Source organism: Podarcis tiliguerta (assembly GCF_965153285.1).
Source record: "Podarcis tiliguerta genome assembly, chromosome: 1".
In the NCBI taxonomy this organism is placed as follows: domain Eukaryota; kingdom Metazoa; phylum Chordata; class Lepidosauria; order Squamata; family Lacertidae; genus Podarcis; species Podarcis tiliguerta.
Genome location: NC_139534.1, coordinates 33,486,006 through 33,510,595, shown reverse-complemented (window position 1 = coordinate 33,510,595; position 24,590 = coordinate 33,486,006). Strand labels below are relative to the sequence as shown.

The following is a 24,590-nucleotide window of genomic DNA, read 5'->3' as shown; positions in this document are numbered from 1 at the left end:
GTGAACAGTCTCTCCCGGCATGGCACCATTTGCCCAAACTTTAATTGCGTTTTTAACAGGATGATCATGACTGGTCTTCTCAGCTGTATTTCTGTAATTAGCTGCTAAAATATTGTTACAGTTAGCTAGCCAGTTGCTGTCCTGCTTGAAATGTTGTTGTACACTGTATAATGAACACTGTAGGAGGGAGTTGAAAGGGAAAAAATGAAATGGTTATTTGCAGACATCTCTGCAAGTAAGTAAACAAGTCTCCCATTTTAAGGTTCCTAACTTAAATAGCATCAGTTAATGTGCCCCATAAAATATAGTAATGAATTTCAACCTGAGTACATTGTACAGTGCTCAGACATGGAGGCCATGAAGTCTCAAGCTGACCCGACAGCAACCTCTGTGCGGATATTGAAGTCACCCAGGGTTATCATTGATGGTCCTACAACAGGCTTCCTCAACCTTGGCCCTCCAGATGTTTTGAGACTACAATTCCCATCATCCCTGACCACTGGTCTTGCTAGTAAAGGATCATGGGAGTTGTAGGCCAAAAAAACATATTGAGGGTCGAGGTTGAGGAAGCCTGTCCTACAACAATATCCTACAGACTGACAGGCGGATGCAAAAGGCTGATGTGAGCAGGTGTTTAGGGCCTCATAGATCAACACCAGGACCTTGAGAACAGAATGAAAACCAGTGGAACTCTCTGCACTGGTGAGATGTATTCCTGACAAGTAGTTGAAGATCTGTTGGGTTCAGGAAGGGTGAGCATTGGGAGATGGATGTATATCCAGGTTCATCTGCATTTGCAATATGTTTGGAATGCTGCTTACGTGTATGGCTCTTTCTTTCTGATACAGAACATCCTGCGTTCCTTTAAAATATGCCAATAGTTTTGTGTTTTGTCAAATTTCAGTCTGGAATGGTGCGTTTTGAATATGCATGCCACAGAATGGAAAATCTAGTGTATCAAGAAACCTAGAATTTTTGCACCAGTGCCTGCAAAAATGAACCAACTGTGGCATTTGTTTCAGTGATAGTCATCCTATGAAGATGTTAAGACTACAGTAGTATAATGTGTTTGAGTGCACTTGGGATATTATCATGAGTAGAAAATTGTATTATAAATGTATTTAATAATTAATACTGCTTTCATAAAGGTGTACAATACGACAGAAGGACATTCAATCTGCAGTGCAGCAGTCCTTGTAGAATAGCTTCTAAAAATATCCCTTGGCTCTCAGGAGAGCAGTATCGTTATTTCATTACCCATGAGAGCATGCACAGATGCTACCATATAAAACTTTCAGCATAAAAGCATATATCTTCCATAATGGTGAAATATTGTGGCTTCTGCCTTTTTTCATTTATACATCAAATATTGAAATTAAGAAGTACTTGCATTTGCATGATGAGACAATTCTGGGCAGTCTTGATAACATTTCTCACATGGGGACTGCTGGTTCCCCCTCCCCCTTTTATTAAGGGTGGTATTCAGCTAACCTTTACTCAAGAGTAGACCCATTGAAATTAATGGCCCTAAGTCAGTGGGTCTGCTCTGAGTAAAATATAGCTGGATACCAACCTTAATGCTTTTTCTCATGCAATTACTGTATTGACTTGGAAAAGATCCAGAAGATATTGTAATCCTCATGCCCTGAATGACAAATCTACTCCCACCATTCTCTCAGAGTGTGTGGCATATGTCGTCAGGCTGAAGGTGGCACTGCCAATTTACGTTTGGCCCCTTCTCTCCCTCCCACCCCCCTTCCCCCACAACATGAGTGCTTATTGAATTAATGGCTGATGCCAAGGGCCAATGATTATTATTATGTTTTTATATAGGTTGGAAGCTGCCCAGAGTGGCTGGGGCAACCCAGTCAGATGGGGGGGGGTAGAGTACAAATAATAAATTATTGTTAATTATTCATGAAACAACCACTTACACTGGCTTTCCTCAACACCCCTCTAGAATTTAGAGAATGCCTTCTCCTCTTTAATCTACTTTGCCTGGACAACAAGTAGTGCTTTTCTACCAGCCAAAGTGGTTCTGGTTATTTTTGTGAAGACCTGAATTTTTTTTACATCAGCTCATTTTGGACTAATTTGAAAGTTGCTCTAGTATATACCAAGCCCCCTTAAAGGATTGGGTCATATTATCCAGTTTATAACACAAGCAGAGCACAGAAGTGGGTCAACTGCTGTGACCCAGAAGAGCCTGTGAAGTAAGGGATCTGCTTTAATAGGGGGCATAGGAGCCCCCTTTAGGGGCCAAGGTCCCTACGCCTTCCCATAAAATATTTTTGGGGGAGGCCCACCCACCCACCAAAGCTTTTGGTCAGTGCTATTCAAATGGTATGTGTGCACTGCATCTTGTGATCGATTATGTGGGGCACATTTTATTCAGGTATGCACCCCTGCTGGGGGACTGTTGTTGTTTAGTGACATAATTTTTAAGCCTCACACATGATGTTTAACAGACCAAGTATGAGTAATGGTTGGAACTGTTTTCAGCATATCCACATCCTGAAGATGCTTTTTGTAGATCTACTGAGGAACATGGAGCCAACAACAGTGACTGTAAAACTTGCTGCAGCACCGGAAAGAACAGTGCATTAAAAATCTTGTCTATATTTCTGGAAGAGATTCTGCATATTTCTGAATAATATCCCTCTCTGCACTGCCCATATACAGTTGTATAATTGTGACTTGATCCAATACTGTTACGAGTGAACTTGTAATTGATTGCACAGATGTCTCCCAAACCAGGCCCACCACCCACTTCACATAGAAACCAATGACAATGCTTGTACACATGTCACACAAATGAAAATATTGAGGATCCATTCTGGATCTTCCACAAAGGTCACTTTTTTGCAGTAAGAGAAAAACTAGGGTGGTTGTTGTTTTTAGAATATTGTTCAAGAATAATAGCTAAATAATGATGGTGTCATGTAGCACTGTAACAAAAAATAAAAATTTAAAAAGCCAACAACTATACCACTATAAATGGTAAGTGCGGAAAGGCTCTAAGTGTTGATAATTATATAGACTAGGCTATAGCTGAGTAGTATAGCTTGTATTTTGCAAGCACAAGGTCCCACATTCAGTCCCCAGCACCTCCAATTAAAGGATCTCAGACTGCAGTTATGGAAAAGAAAAGAAAAAGTCTGCTTGTGATTTTGGAGAACCATTGTCAAGCTTGGAGCAAACAGCAATGGAGTAACTAGTCCAACGGTCTGATTATGTACAAGCCCAAACTAAATGAGATACCATTCATGCAGTTGGTGGTTGCACTTTTTAAAAGGAAAGGGCATGTGTGGAGCCTCCTGATCCATATTGGAACCTGGGTGCAGATAGTATGGGGGCTTCCATTCTTTGCCACCTACCTAAGTTCGAATCTACCTGCATTGAGGGAAGGAAGCTCCCATTTGTGAATAGTTGTGTATCTTCTCTGGCCCTATGGCAGCTTCCTATGCTCATATGGTCTATGTGGTGGTGTTTGCATTAACTCTGCTTGCAGGGGGTTGTATAGATAATGGCTCCCTGTTGCTGATACAAAGCCTACTTCGAATTGCTACACACCACATAACTCCTCAAAGTGAATGTGTACTCCCATTATCATGGATGATAGCGATGCATATATATTGCAAAGAGACAATTGAAAAGAAATCAGTAGATATCTTGCTTGCCTCTGTTTCTTCTATCAAAGGCAATAGCTTGTTGATCAGAAGGCCACTGTATTCCTTAGCTCTGCACATTTTCTCATACATTAAAAGCTTTTAAAAATAATGTATTAATGAAGTTGTCAGTGTGGTTTTCCTCTGGTGTTTTGTTTAGGAGAAGTTGATTCAGTGTGATAGTTTTATGTACATTGGGGGGGGGGGGAGAATAGTACTGTCTACAGCTAGTATTTTATTCCACTTCCAATGCATAAATTATTCTTTTCATCACTCAAATTTACTTTTTGTTGTTACCTTGTTAATTGTTTGAAATGGTCCTCCTCTGTTGGCAATATCAATTCATAGAGTCGTAGGATTGTAGAGTTGGAGGGGATCCCAAGAGTTGGACCCCTTGCAATGCAGCGCTCAAACCCATGACCCTGAGATTAAGACTCTCGTGGTCTACCCAACTGAGCTGTTTGAGAACTAAAGAAATACTGGTGTGCTATTTTTAAATGTGAACATAGTTACCACTCTATAAAACAGTCTTGTGCACTAAAGTCAGCTGCTTTCAAAAAAAGTGACTGGTAGGTTACCTGTCCATAGTAATGTCAGCCTTTCTACATATATGAACTTCTTACACCAGATGATGTTGAACAAATGTATTAGGCATTGTTTAAAAACAGTACCCACTACTCAAACATGTTGGCAGAGAAGATGGGGTGTTGTCAAGTCTGGGTAAGAAATGCTCTTTTATTTTCAACCAACAATCAAGAGAATGTGGAGGGAGATTTGCAGAGGAGGGAGATAGTCCCTTAATTCTGTTTAGCTCACTTGCTGTGCTGACTACTGTCCCATCTTCTCCACCAATACCTCTTGTCAGGGAAGACGGCAAGAGAAGCTCTTGCAATGTAAAGCTCCTTTATCCCTGGTAAATGATGTGCCGCCACCCAAAAAATTGAATTATTGAATTTGACAAACAAGAACTGCAGGCGTCCAGTCTTGATTCATTGGTAAAAGGGTGTCCCAATAAGGCTCACTGGACTTGAATGTGTGATACAATGGTTACAAGATCTTAAACCTCTTCATTTAGTACAGTTCAGAAGACAAAATGTCTTGAAATCCTGTCTCAAAGCAGACCTCCCAGTTATCCCTTTGCACAGCCATTCAGATATGCTATTCCAGGTGAGGTGTGGTAGCTTCTGAGTGACTGTATTTGGTACTTCTTTGCTTAATAGGCTTGGAAGTAACAAAAACGAAGAAGAATTTGGGGGCTTGGAGGTGACAGAAAAGATGAGGAATTGGGGGCCCAGACTGCAGGGCACTGCATGCTCCAAAACAGCTTCTGTTTGAGAATTGAATTTGATATAATATAAGTTCACTTTATGTAGCATTGTTATATAACCATAATAATCTTTAAAATGCCCTGTCGCTGTACCAGAGCCAAGTACCAACTGGGTAGATTGGCAGCCCAGTTATCCTGCAGTCCTGTGCAAGGATAGGTATTTTTAGATACAGAATATAACATCTTTGCATTTGTAAGTGCATCTCTCATGCATTCTTAAAGCCTTGAAGTGCAGCTTAGCACTTTAACAACGTGCAAGAGAGAGAAACAAGGCATTAAGAGTGCTCCTAGTGGAGCTAATCATCATGTTCTTCCTCATTCCCCTGTTCATATTGTTTTTTGGCCTTAGCTATTTTACAAAGAAACTATCAAAACGTTTTGGCTTTTTGCATCCATTGCAGAGTATTGGAGATGCCCCACCCCCGGCCAATACACACACATACTTGCTTCCATTCTTCTCTTAACCCTACATGCATATTTTCAGTTTTCTTGGCTAGATAGGCCATTGCCACTGCATTCTTTTCAGTGTCGTATGAGGGAGCAATCACTCAGCCAGGGACTATTCCAAAATGAACATAATATTTCTCCATCTGTTATTATCTAAGGCCAGTTTCAGACTATGATGATGAACAATCTCCTGTTTGCTTCATTTTGCTGTTCTTTAATGCTTATATAACAGCTTCATAGCCCTGAATGAAATTCTGTCCCTTACTAATAGGTAGGGCGGGAATGTTTTTTCTCTCTCAGCAACTGTCTGGGCTGTCAGTCATCACTTGACAAATGCAGACAACTCTGCTGTGAATGAGTTCAAAATGTGCTCCAATGAATGACTTCTCATGCATCAAGCACCCCTTGTTATTGTTTTTTAGGTTTGCAGGGTTTATGAGGATATTGCAGTGGTTTGTCTTATAGGTTCATTCTTAAGTGCAATAAAGGGCTGCACACAATCTCTGCTACTAAATAAGTGGCCCAGAAACCTTGTGGTCACAAATTTGTTGTGAGAATTGGCTCTCAGTTCTATAACTATAGGATTCAATCCGCCACAAGTGAGCATTGGATTTGTATGCACATAAGCACTGAAATCCTCAAGGAAAGCTAATTCATCCTGAAACATTTAGTGCAGTAGGTTTACATTTAGTGCAATAGGTTAGCGTCAGTAAATGGATTTGCGGCTAAGTGGATCCCAATATATATATCATTTAGGGTTGTATATAGTCTTGATAGCATATGGATTTTTTAAATTACAATTTGGGGTGATTATAGTAAGGTTATGTCACGCCTCACTATATGTTGTTTAAGAGCTAAACTTGGAGTGGATTTAGACCAAGATAGTTGGAGACTGGACAGCCATCTCTTGCTTCTCTTGCAGATGTTCTCCCTCCGGAGGTTGAGCAAGGGGTTAAACCAAATGGCTTACAGGGTTTCCTCCAATTCTATGCCTGTATGGAATACTCCTCATTACATTGCACAGAACAGATACAGTGACTTACTGCTCATGGTCTTTCAGAAGAGACAGTTCTCACTATAAATGATTGTTTATTTCCACTTGTTACATTCAAAATAGGCTTTAGTGGGTTTGTCAACTGAATACAATTTAGAGCATTCTAAAGTCTGTGTTTCACTGATGACGCTGCCCGGGAAGAGCACTAAAGGATCAAAGTGGTGCATCATTAGGTGTATAAAATCTCCTGTGCATCATTAGCTGTATAAAACAATTTTATGTTTTGGGTTCTGTCATAATAGCATGACCTGTTAAAATTGAAAGCAAAACATCCTTAATCCTCCCTGCTGCTTGTTCCTCTTTAAAGAAAAGCAATTGCATTTTTTCTGTTAAACTGTGTAAAAAGGGCTCCTTAATATTTAAAACATTCATTTTTAGCTGTTCCGTGAGCATGTGGCATCCTCTTGCTTGAGAGTTCTAAGATGCATCCCAAACCTGTGCACTGACTTCAGTGAAATTATTTATGGGAAATAGACAGCAACTCAGGACATCCATCTCCTGACAGTTTTTAATTTCAGAATAAAATATTTGAGGGAATATGTAAGGCTACAAGTATGGAATGTTGTGTAGCCAGTAATCCAATATAGCTTTTGCTCCTTGTTTTACTTTTATGCCTACCCTGTGTGCCAAGATAAGACCTGAGCTGTGCACTTTATGCTGAGCATTTAAAAACAGTGTGCTTTACTTGTTTTGATACGCTGAAAGCACAATGGCAGCTCTGTGTGGTTCCCCTGCAAAAAGGCAGCCGTTGCTTATTGCTGAGCAAAGGGAAATGGAAGATGCTGTCTTCCTGAGCAGAGAGAGCATCGGAAGGTACCTGCAGAGGGCGCTGTAGAAGTGTGTGGCTACTAATTAGCTAGGACGACCTCACACAGGCATGGGCCAGTACATCAACAGTCTGTGCCAGGCACCGCTATCTGCTCAGCGGCAAAGTGTTCTATATCTCTGTAAAGGTTGCTGAAACCATCCAGAGCAGATTTTGGGGGCACATGGGGGTGGGCGCTGGAGGGGGAAAGGAGGGGTCGGCTAAATCCCATTGTGCAAGTAGAATGCCACAATTCAATATGGTAGACTTTTTAGTGCAAGGTGCTTTTACTAAAGTATCTCTGAAATAGGAACATTTCTAAAATACCTAAGTCCATTTCAGAAAATCATTTGCTCCATTGCCCAAACGAAGGAGGCACTTCTTCGTAGCAGAGACAGTTCTGAATACCACACATTCCTCCTTGATTTATACTGGTTTAGATACCACCAAAGTAAATGTGGAAATGAATGGTTTGATTAAGATTGTAGGAAGCTGAATAGATAGATGGGGAAAACGCTTAGGTCCTGTTGTAATAGGTTGCAAATGGGATTTCCATACTTTTTGAAGTACAGTTTATTTAATCTGCAATTACACTGCTTGCTGCTGGTTTATTAGGTTTGCCTTAGAATGCTTTGCAGTTCTTTGCTTTATATAACATAAATGCAAGTTGAATATGCCCTGGAAATCCAGTGCTTCATGGTCTGTTGAATCATTACATAAGCTTTTCCTTACCTTGTTAATTATTTTTAAAACACAGCTTTCTATTGCACTTACCAAAAATGTGTTCCAGGAGATGTGATTTATTGCTTAAGCCACAAAATTTGTTCTTCATCCAAGATAAAACAAAAGCATTGATATGGAGCGCAATAAGGGTTGTGGTTATCAGTGTGAGGTCTGTGCTCAGAAACATTGTCAACACATTCCAAGAAAAGTGCCTGAATGTAGGCACTAATTAATTCATCTGTGAAACTCTCTGGAATTAAAGCTACATTCTGAAGGAGCTTTCTAATTGAGAGTAAATGCCTCATTAGTGCTGAGCATTTCAACCTGAGAACATCAGAAAAGTCAAACAGAATAATTAATAGCATTTGGGTAATGGAATAAACTAGTTACAGATGTGCATCCAGCAGTTGAGGCGATTAGATTTTAGAGTTAACTGGTCCTAAAGCAGTGGGGGTAAGTAGTCATGAATTTTTACAAAAAAAATATGAAAATATGCTATACTGAGAAAGGACAGCAGTAATTAATCAGTTACAGCTGCAGTTGTCTGTCTGCTTACTTTAGATTAAATCTGTGTTTTTTGTTTTATTTTCTTTGAGTAGACATGTATAGTATTGTACTGTAAATGTGATAAAAGGAATTTCAAAGGCTTTTTGATGTGGCATCTCTAAAATACTTGGTTGGGGGAGAAATATAGGCCCAAACAATCACCCTGTTCTCTTTGTTGTAACAGTAACACTTGGTCATTATGATGTTGCCAATATTACAAAACAATTACAAAATGGTGGCTAAAATTCTGATCAGTAGGTGAATTACTTTTCACTTAGCAAACGTGGGAAAAATTAAATATAATGTTGAATGGAAATGTCCAAGCCCTTATTAAATATATCTATTTGTGTATATCTCTGTGCCAGAATCTAGGAGGGCTATGCAGATGAGAAGATAAAAACAGACTTGTTTTTAAATCACTACTATTTGATGATATGAGGCAAAGTAAACAGGGAACAGTCTGGGATACAACTGGGACAGAGGGAAACCTGATATTTAGCTCCGAGTTCAGTGGTGCCCCTGAGTGTAACAAGTCAAAATTAGGAGTGCTGATGTGTAGCAAAAAACAAAGCGGGTACACTCAGAAGTCCTATTGAGTTCAATGGGAAATACATCTCAGTAGCTGGGTTTAGGATTGTACACTTAGTCTCACTGTCAAAGTTTGGCCCATGATTTTTTTAAAAAATTGCACTACAACAATTGTCTGATGATGAAATACTAAAAATACAGGACAATCCTTATGGGTATTATTTGCAGAGGGCCATAGCTTAGTGATAGAGCATCTACTCACATACAGAAGCTCCCAGGTTCAATCCATGGCATCTTCAGGTAGGGCCAGGTGTGTCCCCTACCTGAAACCCTGAAAAGCCACCATCAGTCATCTAGACAGTGCTGAACTAGATGGGCAAATGGTCCAGGGTTACACAGCTTCCTGTGCTCCTAACCCTAGTGGTTATACGTGTGTCATACATGTGAAGAGGGCTCCAAATGAAAGAAAAACAGGGCCATGTTACTGGCATCCATAGGCCTAATGCATCTGAGAGTGGAGGTACAACATAGCCATCATGGCAAAGAGCCATTGATGGCCTTATCCTCCCTGAACCTGTCTAACCATCTTTTAAAGTCAACCAAACTGGTGACCAAATTCAGCGGCTGAACTGTGTGGTGTATGCAGAAGTACTTCCTTTTGTCTGTCTTCCAACACTCGGTTTCATTGCATGACCTTGAGTACTGGTTGTCACTGAAGACTGATTAATGTGCTTCCTTTGGGGGGTGATAAAAGCCAATTTGGCATAGTAGATTGCGAAATTTCTCTTCATCCAAGTTATTTTGATGCTATAGTTACTTAACTAATAGCTATTTAAAACCCAGCCATATTAACACCCACATTACTGTTTTGTTCTTTGAAAAACATGCACAGTACTGGCAATGTGACTGTTACATAAAATCTCTGTGGAGGCTTTGCAGTTGTAGCATGTTAATGAATTAATGCAACATGGAACAGATAAGAATTTATTGTGTGTCATATCAAGTGGTGTTTCCAGCTGTCAGAGAGAGTTTTTAAGTTCATTTGGGATTTCATTTGATATTTTTAATTCATCATGTTGCCAGTCTCAAGGTGGTTTTTTTGTAAAGTAAGAAATTATTGTTAATTGTCAGTGGTTCAAGAGTCTGAGAGATCATAGTGCCTTAATTTGCACTTTTACTGTAAATATTCTGACTTCTTGCACATACTTGTTTAAAAATTGTTGCATTGTGTGATTCATTTCTGACTTCGTAAGTTGTGTCATGTTACATCACCTATATCAGGGGTAGCAAACGTTGTCACCTCCAGATCTTAATGGATTATCAACCCCAAGCTTTTTGAAAGTACAGTGGTACCTCGGGTTAAGTACTTAATTTGTTCCGGAGGTCCGTACTTAACCTGAAACTGTCCTTAACCTGAAGCACCACTTTAGCTAATGGGGCTCCTGCTGCCGCCACGCCGCCGGAGCACGATTTCTGTTCTCATCCTGAAGCAAAGTTCTTAACCTGAAGCACTATTTCTGGGTTAGCGGAGTCTGTAACCTGAAGCGTATGTAACCCGAGGTACCACTGTACACAGTGTCAACTGAATCACTGCTATCTATATGCTTGTTGACACTCTCAAAGAATAAGATAGTGAGATAGGACTTATTCTTAAAAAAGCCATGTTGGGTCAGCCTCAGCAAGACTTGTTCCTCTATATGTTTGCTAATTCGTCAATGCATTCCACCAGCTTTCCCAGAACAAGCATCAAGCTAACAAGGCTGCAGTTTCCAGGATCCCCCCAGAATCCCTTTGTAAAAATTGATGCTGTCTTGGCCACTTTCCAGTTCTCAGGTACCAAGGCTGATCTTAGGAAGAAGTTGTATATTTTTGTTAGCAGAGACGAACTCTTAGCCAAATGCCATCTGGACCTGTTACTCCTACCACAGCAGTAGGAAGTTACGATACATTCTTATCTAAATGTGTTAATTCAGCTGAGGAAATAAGGTATCATTAAAGAGCTAAGAGCCATTCAAACCAGGGGTCAGCAAACTTTTTCAGCAGGGGCTGGTCCACTGTCCCTCACACCTTGTGGGGGGCCAGACTATATTTTGGGGGGGAAATGAACAAATTCCTATGCCCCACAAATAACCCAGAGATGCATTTTAAATAAAAGCACACATTCTGCTCATGTAAAAACACCAGGCAGTCCCCTCAAATAACCCAGAGATGCATTTTAAATAAAAGGACATATTCTACTCATGTAAAAACATGCTGATTCCTGGACCATCCACGGGCCGGATTTAGAAGGTGATTGGGCCGCATCCGGCCCCCAGGCCTTAGTTTGCCTACCCATGATTCAAACCATCGCCGGGATGGTTTTAATTTTGTGTATGTGCATGTAAGAGAGAAATGCTTAAGTCATTTGGAATGGGAGACTCAGTTAAGAGTATTTATTTTTAGATATACCCCTTTCATTATCAAATTGTTTACAATATACCGTCGTACCTTGGAAGTCGAACGGAATCCGTTCCGGAAGTCCTTTTGACATCCAAAACATTTGAAAATCAAAGTGCGGCTTCTGATTGGCTGCAAGAAGCTCCTGCAGCCAATCAGAGGCCCCGTCAGATGTTCGGCTTCCAAAAATAGTTCGCAAACCAGAACAGTCACTTCTGGGGTTGCGACGTTTGGGAGTCCAACCGTTCAAGAACTAAGCTGTTCAAAAACCAAGGTACAACTGTAAATTAAAACAAAATATATTTAAAGGTAGATGTGTTAAACAGTATATATTAAAACACAGTAATGTGAAAATATCAGTACAGTAAAACACAACAGAATACACACACACTCCCTAAAGGTTAGATTTTAAAGTCTGTGCATACTTGACAAAAAAGGCATTCAACTGACCCCAAAACTCAATTAAGATTGGTGCCTTATAACATTGAAACTTATAACAAGAAGTCTGCAAATGTTGGCATGCATGTTAAATATGTGCAACATCTACATCTCCTTGTAAAAATAATGCAGCCTGTGAAAATACAAGGAGTATTTTCAATGTAGGAATTCAGTGTTCAGAATGCATGTGATACCATTGCTTATTTTTAAAGAAAACAGTAGGCTTTTGTTTGAATTAAACCATTGAAATAAATTATGTCCTTAGGGAACTAAAGTGTTCCTTTGTTTTATCTGTATCATATGATTAGGTGTGTGTGATAGTATGCTCTTTAATATTAAGCAGATGCTTGGTTTACAAAATAACTAAAGGAATATATATATACTCCTTTCGTTTTTCTTCTAGTCTCCTGCTTGAATTTCCTTTTCTGTCACTTGATTTAATCATGGTGATAGTTATGCCCGCCTCACCACTGACTAAAGAGAACCCTGGCTTTCCTCATAACTAATGTTTGGTTATCCATTTAAACACTGGTTTCACAATCTAGTTACAGAGCATTCTTACTTAGCACTGAGCATAGCTTGGGCCATGAAGATTTAACTTGTCTGAGAAGTTAGGCAGCATGCAAATTCATGTCATATTGCCAGTCTAATCATGGTTAGCACGTTGGGAACATTACACCTACGCAAACCTACTGATGATGTTTTCCATAAAATCTTACATTTCACAAAGTAAAAGTTTGTTGGAAAAGCCCATAGTCTCATTAACACTATAGAATTCATACCATAGAAGTGAAACGGTACATAGGTAGATACTTTGCTGGCCACTGGAATTTCTTGGTGTCACTTCTCCATTCTATCATAAAGACCTTCTGCACCCTTCATTGTCTGTTAATATACAATGGTACCTCTGTTTAAGAACAGCCCTGTTTACGAACGATTCAGTTTACGAACTTCTCAAAACCGGAAGTAGTGTCCCAGTTTGTGAACTTACCTCGGTCTACGAACAGAAGCCAAATGGTGGAAGGGCACCAGTGGCGGGAGGCCTCATTAGGGAAAGCACGCCTCGGTTTAAGAACGGTTTCGGTTTAAGAACAGACTTCTGGAACGGATTAAGTTCATAAACCTAGGTACCACTGTAAAAGTAGAAGGCTGATGAGTACTAGGGTACCCATGTAAGCTACACCTGATGAAATTCTCTGTTCTGTATAGCTCTTAAAGATGCAAGAGCTTAGTCCTCTTTGTATCTATCCATCTTAATAAATACCTTGCGCATGTGTGTGCATATATGTATGCGTGCATATGTGTATATATCTGTATCTATCTATCTATCTATCTATCTATCTATCATCTATCTAATCTATATATATACATACAGCACTTTTTCTGAGGGGACGCAGGGGTACACATACCCCTAAATATTTTGTGAATCTTTGTACTTTTGTCCTTTTACTGTATTTCCCCTGATTTGAACTATAAAATGGTGATTTTCTTGAGTCAAAATGAGAGTACCCCTAAACATTTTTTTTAGATAAAAGCTGTGTGTGTGTGTGTGTGAATTCCTAGCTTTTCTTGAAAATGGTACCTTTCCATTCACTTTATTTCCTTGCATTCTCCTGCTGCCTTCCCTTAAAGCCCACTGCAGTGTACAGTAATAAGCAATAACCCCATAATGACTTTGGAAATATTTTCTTAGGGCACCGTTGAACACTTAATTCTGATTCATCTTCTTGTTGTTTCAAACTGACAACATAAGAGTAATGGTAAATATTGCTCTGCTTTGTATGGTTATAGTCCACTAAAGGTAGCAAAAATTGTACTAATTACATCCCAAAAGGTTTCTCTGCCTTGTTTTATGGCTCTTACAAACATTAAAGCTATTGATGTTTGCTTAATTAATACTGAAGGGTACCCTTAAATCCTTTGTCATTTTGCTTTTACGTTTCAGTTCGGTTTATCCCAAGGCTTCTCAGTAAGGTTGATATTAAGCTTAAAATGTGTCCTTATATTGCATATTCACACAACAATTTATAATAAATAGGAAAGAGCTTTATTATGTATATGCACCACATTTTTGCCCTATTTAACGGAGGCCTTCAAAGCAACTAAAATAATTTAACAATAAAACAAAATAAAAATCAAAGTGCAAGGATCAGTATGAAAAGCAATACACAAAACAGTAAATTTGTCTATACCAGTGGTATCTCAAGTTACAAATGCCTCAGGTTACAAATGCTTCAGGTTACAAACTCCGCTAACCTGGAAGAGTTACCTCGAGTTGAGAACTTTGCCCCAGGATGAGAACGGAAATCGTGAGAGGCCCCATTAGTGAAAGCATGCCTCTAGTTAAGAACAATTTCAGGTTTAGAATGGACCTCCGGAACAAATTAAGCTCATAACTAGAGGTACCACTGTATAAGACAGGCTTAAAAAGCACAATTCTTAGCTAATGCTGTAAAACAAGGGCTGAATTTCACAATCTGGGTGCCACCTCGAAGAAGTCCACCAGGAAGAAATGAGAGCTTAGGTGCGCTTTTCTTTTTTTAAAAAAAAAAGTACAATTTTTAGGAGACTTGAAGAAGAGGGAAACTGAAGGTAAAGAAATTCAAGGCTGCAAAGGCCACCAGTATGCTTGGTGGAAACATGACATTAATTGTGTCCAGTTACACCTACGAGAGTTCTCAGTGTACACAAAAATACTGCTTATTTATGAATTTCAGCCAGTGTAGTTTACAGAGTGAAGAGAATATTGCATTTGGGTTGGAGACTGAGGTTCAAATGCTTACTTGGCCATTAATGATTCTGGGCATCTTGGGCAAAAAATATATATCAGAAACCTTGCATGATTTCCTTCTAGGAGGACCAACTCTTGTAAAGACATATGGTAATCTTTAATCAATGAAGCCCCGGTATAAGGCAGGAACGTAATCGAAACAAATACATTTTGAGCCAGTGATTTCTGTTGTGTGCTTCATTTACAACTAAATGCATCTACCATATGCTCAGATGCTCTTTTTTTGCATTCCAGCTGCATTTTAATTGCTAGTTCAATCACAAAACAGATCTCACACTGGGAATTATTTGAGGTGAATGTTGACTTTGCACACCAGTTTTCAGTATTCTTATTTTTCAGCAGGAAAATAAAAATCAAAAAGATATCGGCAGGCACATCATTCTGCCTTAAAAATCACAGCTTGCAATGTAGACTAAGAATAATATCCAGTGTCACACCAACGTAGACAGTTGGACTTCTTCCTCTGCTACCTCTGCTACCTCTTGCAGCCTTTCATGCCCCCAATCTACTCTGAAAGGACCCCCAACAATCTAGAGCAGCAGGGGTGCCAAATTGAATGAAATATTGTGGGGGCCCAGGTAAGCCTCACCCCACATGATGCAGTGCACACACACCATTTGAATGGGAATTCCAATCAACTTTGTGGAAGCCCAGCCTCCTCAAATGTTTTATTGTGAGGACTGAAGCCCCCATGACCCCTATGTAGAGTAGTTTTGGGGCTGTGGAAGGGACTGCATAGAGGAGGAGAGGAGAGGAAAGTCCCATTGCATGAGGGGAAAGTTACTGTGCAAATGGGCTTTTCTGCAGACTTCTCAGAAGCAGTAGTAGTTATAATTTATTAATAAATGATTAGGAGCTAGTGAAGATTTAGGCGCATTGAGCCAGCACTTCAACCAATATAACTTAAAAAAATCAATAAATGGAAAAATTCATAGGAAGAATGAAGAAAGTTGACATTAAAATTGGGGTCATTGTGAGCATACTTATCTTTTAACTTTTAGTGCTATGATCTCTGCAATAATAGCCAAGTAAGTTCACTCTTAGTGTATGCTTGCATGCATAAATGGCCTTCAATCGTGGTTGAATGTTAAGTTCAGTGAATTACCAAAGGGGAATGTTCAGTCATCCATATAATCCCATGAAGAAGTATCTATAGGGTAAGCAACTGAAGAAAGAAATTTGTCAACATACTATCAGGTATAGAATCAGAGTTGGAAGGAACCTTGAGGATCATCTAGTCCCCTTGCAGGGCAGGAACATTTTCCCTTTCTCCGAATTAAAATATGTGGGTAGGTAGGTGATTTTTGTTTATAACCAACTGGTTTTATTCGATTCTTCATTCAACATATATCCACATTCAAGTTCTACCACAGAAAATACAAAAAAAAGTATTTTTATCCTTTGAATAGTAAGCAGGGCTTGGTTCAAAAAGCAATACTCATAATTGTAGGTTTCATTTCCTAATAGTTCTGTCATAGTGTTACTGATTCATCAAATTATTCATCTAATTATTTACTCCATTATGTGAATTCAACTTATTTCCTTGTAAACTTGACTCACTTGAAGGCAAATCATATTCCAATATTATGTCAGTCACAACAGTAATTACAGTAATAAGAACCTGCTGTATGTAAAGGAGAAGATTCTCATATTTAAGGTGGTATACTTTATTAAATATCAGTAATATATTAAGACATACTTGTATTCTTTCGAACAATTCATGCAAGAAGACATATTCATGGGGGGAAACTCTTAAGTTTCTGCCCAATTAGCAATTGTTAAAAAAATAGCAGTTTGGGGCCCTTTTATATCTTCTTTATGTATACAGGATACCTCTTAGTTGTGTTTCTGTTTATATTCTCTAGGCTAGTAAAGTACAAGCACCAGTGACTATGTGGAACAATTACAACATCATTCTACCCATGACAGTTTACAACAGGGATAGTCAATGTGGTGTCCTCCCCCCCAGGTATGGTGGACTCCAGTCAGCCTCAGAGGTGTGGCCAGTTGCCAGGAATGATGGAAGTTCTAGGTCACAACACCTGCCATGCACCACATTGATTCCTGCAGGTTTGCAGAACACAAATGTGCTTAACAGAAAAGTATTAGATCTATCTGATGCATAGCTTTTTCAGTCACCTCAAAAGCACATTTGTAGCCTCTTATTAAGACTAATGTGAATCATGAGCAAATGGTTGACGTGCTTGGAGAGAGGGGATTTCTTCTAAATGTCAGGATCCAGTGCGCTGTCAATAGTTGCCAAGTTAATATCTATAGAAGAAGACAAAAAGAGTCATTGTTCTAGCTATTATAGTTTTCATTAAGAAGTAGTTTAAAGCTAACTGAAAACTGAAACCGTGGCAAGATTGATCAGGTATTCTGCCGTGGCAGATTGCTCACCTTATGAAGGGTCTGGCAGGATTTTGTCAGGCTGCAAATCAGTAGCTGGGGAAGGTAAACAGTAATGTCATAATCTTCTCAGGCAGTGGAAGGTGTTTGCAGTCTCTGCTATTGCCAGGCAAACTTTAAAGTACATTTTCTTAAAGATGGTAATAACTACAGTAACTATCATTGGTCTCTGCTTATCAAGTATGTAAGTGAACACACATGGAAGCCTGATACTGAAATCTGAGTGTAGGAAGAATCCTCACTATTGCAAGTGCTCCTGGTAACACAGAAAAAACAGGTTCCATTTTACTCTTAAGACAACTATTTTTGTTCATTTTAATGTTGCCAAAAATGCAAATACAAACTTCTCAGATGTCCAAACATTCAGAGGGGACTGTTTTGCAAAAATACAAAAATATATTTATGTAGAGGGTTATCCATGTAACTTTGACAGGACACAGTCAAAGTATCAGTGGAAAAGTTACATGTAACTTTGACAGGACACAGTCAAAGTATCAGTGGAAAAGTTACATTTAACTTTGACAGGACACAGTCAAAGTATCAGTGGAAAAGTTACATTTAACTTTGACAGGACACAGTCAAAGTATCAGTGGAAAAGTTACATTTAACTTTGACAGGACACAGTCAGCTATCAGTGGAAAAGTTACATTTCCATACAACACAGGTTTACTTCTAAAAGAGACTCCCTGGATTACTTCAAAACTGCCAAGAACTTTATTTGTTGGTGTTGATGAGGATTGTTATCACTAGAATTAAAATGTTCTGTTTTCAGTGCACGGTATTTTTAACTTCTAATTTCTCCCTTCTGACAGAGTGATTGCTAGTTTCCACTATGCCTGGACATAATGTTCCACTAAGTATTGTGTGGACTGAAACAGTATTTTTTTGTTAAACCAAAAACTCTTCAAGTTGTAAAATCCAGTTGTTTTGCACCAAAAGTTAGTGCAAATTTGGCTTTTGTGTAGTAGAAGGTGACTGGGCACTATTCCAAGCTAAATCAGCAAAGTGTTCCCAATCTGCAATAGACCTTGATCTGAAAAGTATGCTTAATGCAATGATAGCCACAAAGGCTATTTGTTTATACATTTGCTGTGAATTTGGAGCGGATCAAATACGTAGTTGTGCAAGCACACAACATATAAGGCTTCTGAGCAAATGATATTTTGAATTGTCCATGGGATTTGCAGCCTTATATATTCAGAGAGGCACTGGAAGACAGAAGTGCCTGGCGTGGTCTGGTCCATGGGGTCATGAAGAGTTGGACACGACTAAATGACTAAACAACAAAAATATTCAGAGAGCAAGGGCTTTGGTGCCCTCTTCCCTAATATGCTACCTTTCCTTTGCAATCTCCAATCTGTTTTACTCTGAGAAATGGTAGTTGCCAGATTTTTAATTCAGCCCTAAGTAACACAGCTGACCAAAGCAATAACAGGCTTATGAGGGCTGCGCAAATATTCAGCTCAAAATCTTATCAGGGTTTGTTTGTTTGTTTATCTCCCACAAGCATTCTCTTCAAGTACAGTATGATCATATCCTATGTACATTTAACTTGCATGATTTCAACTACACGCACTCCCCCACATTTAAATGTGATCACATATACAGGCGGCACTGGGGAATAAATAAATAAATAAATAGAAAGAATCATATCAGGAAATGGAGGAGGAAAGCTGGAGAGTCATTGTGGCTCACAAGGAGACCCTCCCCAGAACCCAAAAAGGATGTCAGTGAGGGTGGAGGAACAGCAGGGCTTTGTTTAAGCTGTTCTGCCTCCCCACCTAACAGCTGATACGTGGAGTAGCGCAGCAGCAGTAGCCACTTTCCCACGAGTCCTCCAGGTGGCCCCAGAGCTGGGATCTTCAACTAGAGAGAGTTGTGTGGCGATAGAGTAGGAGAGCTAGGGAGCTGGGGGGGGGGGGGAATGGGCATTGTGCCCTTGTGTTCTTCTTTGCCCTTCTAGGGAAATCCACTGTGAAAAGTAGCTTTTAAGCTCTCTGCCTCTGAGCAAGACCATTTCCTAGTGTGGGCTTTGTATTTAACTTGTGGGATTTCAACCAGCCAGCCTTCAACCATGTATACAGGAATCAGCCCACTTATGTGGGGGTTACGTTCCCTCCATGTGCATGAGTGAAATCACATGGAGACACCTTCTGAGAAGCATCTAAATGTCCATTTGCCTACCTATCACTGCCCAACAGAAACCTGATGCGATTGGAGGCAAGCATATCATATTAGTACCCTAGCTTTTAGATCTGAGAGTCCCTCTTCCCACCCCTTCAGTAGTATGGTACCCACTAGGCAAAATCTGCCTCTGAAAACTTTTGTTCCTGCTTTTAGCATTGTCTGATAGAAGCGACTGAACTCTGGTGGAAATAAGCCGATGTTGAACTATTAATGGTGGGCTTAACCTTCAGTTTTATGACAAATAAAACTGGCAGTCAAATTGAGGTGCAGTTCAGCACTGACTTCAAACTTTTTGTACAAATCATCAGACTGCCTCTCATTTCAAAACACTATTTTATTTCATTTTTAAAAAGAAAACTTTTTATTTCGTTTTTTAAAAAGAAGACATTTTCCTTGAATAGCATCTTTCCATTTCAGGAAAAAAATTATTTGAAGATGTACACTCGTTTTCAGAAATAGCATGCTAGGTTAAAAAAAGAAAAGAAAATACTGCTGAGGCTGTGATTCAGTGGAATCTACAGAGAAATCCTTTCTTACAAGAACCCAAAGCCTAAAGCTTTCACAGTTCTGACAATGACGCAAGACTGGAAATAGAATAGCATTTCTTTTAATTTCCCCCCTCTCTTTTTAACAGAACAACTGCTGAAAACCAAAATCTCTTAGCTAGGGGGAAATGTGGGACTAACGTATTTAAAAGGCAGAGGTTGGTTGCATCATAAAGGTTTTGGATGACAGAGGCAAAAGGATTGTGCTATTCTTATGAAGTCCTATTTCTATTGTGACCAATGTGCACTTCATTTGATAATACATTCCATATATATTGCAGCATCTTAACTTGTCCCCATTTGTCCCCATTTGAGTAGTAAGCTTATGCATCAGTAAAAGCAAGCTGTATCATGTGCAGATCTTAACAAAATAAACTCTAGGTTGTATCCAAGTAAGTCAAATTCGCTTTCGACATAGATACACTCTCTGCATTAAATCACTCCACCATTGCTTCATATATGACCCTCTGTTTAGCCACCAAAATGACCATTGCAGACTGGAAGGAAGGGTGCACACTAGCACATTGTACATATGTGCGCTCTCTCTCTCTCTCTCTCTGTGTGTGTGTGTGTGTGTGTGTGTGAGAGAGAGAGAGAGAGAGAGAGAGAATAGGAGCTCGCTTTGTGGATTTCTGCAAGTGTTAGATTTATGGTCATTGCAAGGGATGATAATAGTAAAATAATTGGCTTTGCATTATGCCTTTAGAAAGAAGCTGTGGGTTGCTGGACATCTGCAGTTCTTCTCTTGCATTTTAATATTAACTTGCCACTGCACATGTTCTAAATACCCTTTTCCAGTGACTATCATTTATCCACTCATGTGTTCTTGGGAAAGCAGGACACTTGTATTTTCCCCAGCTTGACATTTTAATTGTTATCGTACTCATATTTATTTTCGTTATTTATATCATAATAAACACACAGTTCTCCAGATCATGTTATACCTTAAAATTCCTTACTCCCTGGTTGTAGTATATGGGTGTGTGTGTTTTTACAATATCTGTTACTAGGTAACAAAGCTGCTTAGTAGAATGTTCTGTTCAGTTGTTCTATTCAAAGCTGCACAAAATGGAATCTTGGGTTTTCTTAAGTGTGTCACATTCTTTTGTTTGAGCCTTTATTTCATGAATTGTAGGATTGACACCTAGTGCAACTAGTCAAGATTTTTCTGGCACTGGAGGATCGAGACTTGTGTGTTCATTCTGATGAAAAAACTAAATTCATTTCATCATGTTTATACCGTGGCTTATTTTATACAGTTCATGAGCCTGCGCGTGTTCTGTGCTATTCTTAGCATTCTCCACACTTACCTATATTGACACACAAGCGCAAACAATGCCAATAATAAAAATTGACAGCCACATCAGTCAGCTTCAAATACAAGTTCCTGGCTCTAGTTGCAATTCAGGTTTTTACTCTGCAAATTTGTAAACGTGATGGATTTTGTTTTGACATTAACTCCAGCCCTTCTTATTATAAATTCTAAATAACTTCAGTTTCAAAGCTGAGTACAAGTACATGAAAGCAACGCCAACTGATTTCAAATATATTTTATAGGGAAATGTGCTTGAAAGTGCATCCTTACACTGCAGTGATATATCTATTGGTGCTGCTTGGAAGGAAGTAGCTACAGTGAATATATGAGCAGCTCTTCCTTACTTCTCTGGTCAAATCTCATACTCAATATACTCACAAGGCAGCTTCTTAGAAGAGTCAGAATAATTTATTTGGCAAATCTGGATGTGATATATAAAGCATATTGACCTGTGCTGTTGGATAGCATGGCACAATGGTGGCTGACAGATTCTGTTCTCTGGAACCATTTCATTTTGTGAAAATACAGTGGTGGCAGCCTATATATTGATCAAATTCATTATAGCCTCTCCTCTTTTTTTGGTGTACTTTTTCTTTAGTCATTAACTTTAACCCATTATCGTAATCTAGGATTCTCAGTCAGCATTGACAAAATTGAATTAGCTGGACAAACAGTTGTCCACAGACACTGTCAATATGAGCTTCCTGTGGGAGTCAAGCCCTTTCTCCAGCCATTCTTCAGACCTGAAGGAGTGTCTCCACCCCCACCGTGTAGCCCAGATACTGAGATCCAGAGCCAAGGGCCTTCTAGCGGTTCCCTCATTGCAAGAAGTGAGGTTACAGGGAACCAGACAGAGGGCCTTCTCGGTAGTGGCACCCGCTCTGTGGAACACCCTCCCTTCAGATGTGAAGGAAATAAGTAGCTATCCTATCTTTAAAAGACATCTGAAGGCAGCCCTGTTTAGGGAAATTTTTAATATTTAATGCTGTATTGTTTTTAACACTTGATTGGGAGCCGCCCAGAGTGGCTGGGGAAACTCAGCCAGATGGGCAGGGTATAAATAATAAATTATTATAATATTATTATTATTCCTGTTCACATCATTACTTGGCATTCTGCTGCCACGCGGTACATACCCAACATTATGGGGATCATGACTTCAGTCTGTGCATCTACGGCAGCACTAGAGCAATATCCTGTATCTGCTTATATCACTAGTATGGTGCTGTATGCTTTGTTTCAGTAAAAATAGCCTTTATTATGCACATTCACATATATGAACAAGGCAAATATCATTGTCATAAGGGGTAAAGGGACCCCTGACTGTTAGGTCCAGTCGCAGATGACTCTAGGGTTGCGGTGCTCATCTCCCTTTACTGGCTGAGGGAGCCGGCGTACAGGTCATGTGGCCAGCATGACTAAGCCACTTCTGGCGAACCAAAGCAGTGCACGGAAACACCGTTTACTTTCCCGCCGGAGCGGTACCTATTTATCTACTTGCACTTTGACGTGCTTTCGAACTGCTAGGTTGGCAGGAACAGGGACCGAGCAACGGGAGCTCACTCCGTCGTGGGGATTCGAACCACCGACCTTCTGATCAGCAAGCCCTAGGCTCTGTGGTTTAGACCATAGTGCCAGCTGCGTCCCATCATTGTCATACCACAGCATATATAATAATTTCCACTTTTGGTGTTCAGAATACATACTGTATTTTAATACTGTGCCTTCAGGGCTAGAAACAGACTACCCTTGTAGGCATTGCTGGCATAGATAGAGGGATAATGATGGACCGTTATTGAAGTTTCTTCCCAGTAAACCACCAGTATGGCTCTGCATTGCTTGGGATCTCTGCTTTGTCCCCACTGACCTCATTCATTCATTTAAAAGCAGATATTTCCAAAATACAAAACACCAAACAATTGTAATTCATTTCATATATTCCCCCCCCCCCTTGTTGAGTGAGCATAAATGTAAAGATCCTGATTACCATTTAGGTGACATTTCACAGATCTCCATTTTGGCATTGCTGCATACAATAATAATATTAAGTCTTACTAACTACAGGTATAGTATCCCAGATTAGGATAATGAGTCAAAGTTAATGACTGAAGAAAATACACACCCCCCCCCCAAAAAAAGGAGGGACTATATTTTCACAAAATGAAATTGTTCCAGGAAGAACAAGACAATCTAAATGCGCAGTAAAAGTATTTATAGTAATGGTGCAGAAACAAAGCATCTAAACTGAGGAACAAAACAAAAGCTCCAGTTTTCTCTGCAGCATTCAAAAACAGCCAAGTAAAGAATGAGAACTCTGCATGGTTAGATTTTAAATGTGGTTATTGTGGATGCATGCATTTTTTTGGCATCTAGATATATTTAAGGAAAGCAAAGGAATCCCGATCTCTTGTCTGTTTTTGTGTTGAGGATATATTCAATTTGTTACATTTGTTTATTATTAGTATATATTCCAGTAAGGTTGGAGATACTGCTAAATAGGCTCCTCTGTAGGAATTCAAATTAGGACTGGACTGAACAGAAATAGAGACCATATTTTTGCAAGCAGCTTTTGCAAGCCAGTTTGCAATTCAGAGAGCTTCAGCTCAGCTACCTGTGTGGTTTTGTAGCGTGCATGTCAGACTAGAACAGTGGCAGCCCAGGTTCAAATCCCTACCCAACAATGAAACTCATTCAGGTGATCTGGGTCCAGTCACTATCTTTCAGTTTTAGTCTTTAGGTTTGTTGGGCAGATAAACTGGAGGGGGGATATAGGATGAGCTTCTTGGAAGAAAGAATGTTCAAATTCAGCTTTTTAAGTCTTGTCACTTATGTAGCCAAAATGGCAACAGTCACATGAACAGGGGGAGGTAATCCGTGTGACTGGGTGAGCTCCCATTTCTTTGTCCTGGCTCCTGCCAACCTAGCCGTTCGAAAGCACACTAGTGTAAATAGATAAATAGGTACCACTTCGGTGAGAAGGTAAACCGCATTTCCGTGAGCTCTGTTTTCTGTCACGGTGTTCCCTTGTGCCAGAAGCAGTTTAGTCATGCTGGTCACGACCCGGAAAGCTGTCCGTGGACAAACACTGGCTCCCTCGACCTGAAAGCGAGATGAGCGCTGCACCCCATAACCACCTTTGTCTGGACCTAACCGTCCAGGGGTCCTTTACCTTTTTTTATAGGACATAGTAGCTTGATTTTCAGTGTCTTCCATTGAGTTCTGTGTGACAAAGGAAACAACCCAAAACCTGGGGCACTGTTGAGGGAGATCTCATCTGGTACACTCCATCCCTCTCACTTCCATTCAAACTTTTTAAAAGCTCACCTCGGCCATCTTAAGCCATTTGCTAAATTCTTGTTGGCTCCTACTCA

General features: G+C 39.7%; 1 protein-coding gene and 1 long non-coding RNA gene across 3 annotated transcripts in view; one reads left to right on the top strand and one right to left on the bottom strand.

The window, feature by feature from the left end:
• The window catches only part of KCNJ3 (potassium inwardly rectifying channel subfamily J member 3), a 106,914-nt gene that overhangs the window by 55,580 nt on the left and 26,744 nt on the right, over nucleotides 1-24,590 (top strand). The window lies entirely within an intron of this gene.
• LOC310665370 lies at nucleotides 16,338-20,975 on the bottom strand. The gene is made up of 3 exons (XR_014505436.1): nucleotides 20,849-20,975; nucleotides 17,164-17,208; nucleotides 16,338-17,034 (listed from the first exon to the last, which is right to left on the bottom strand). It is a non-coding gene; the product is annotated as an uncharacterized lncRNA (long non-coding RNA).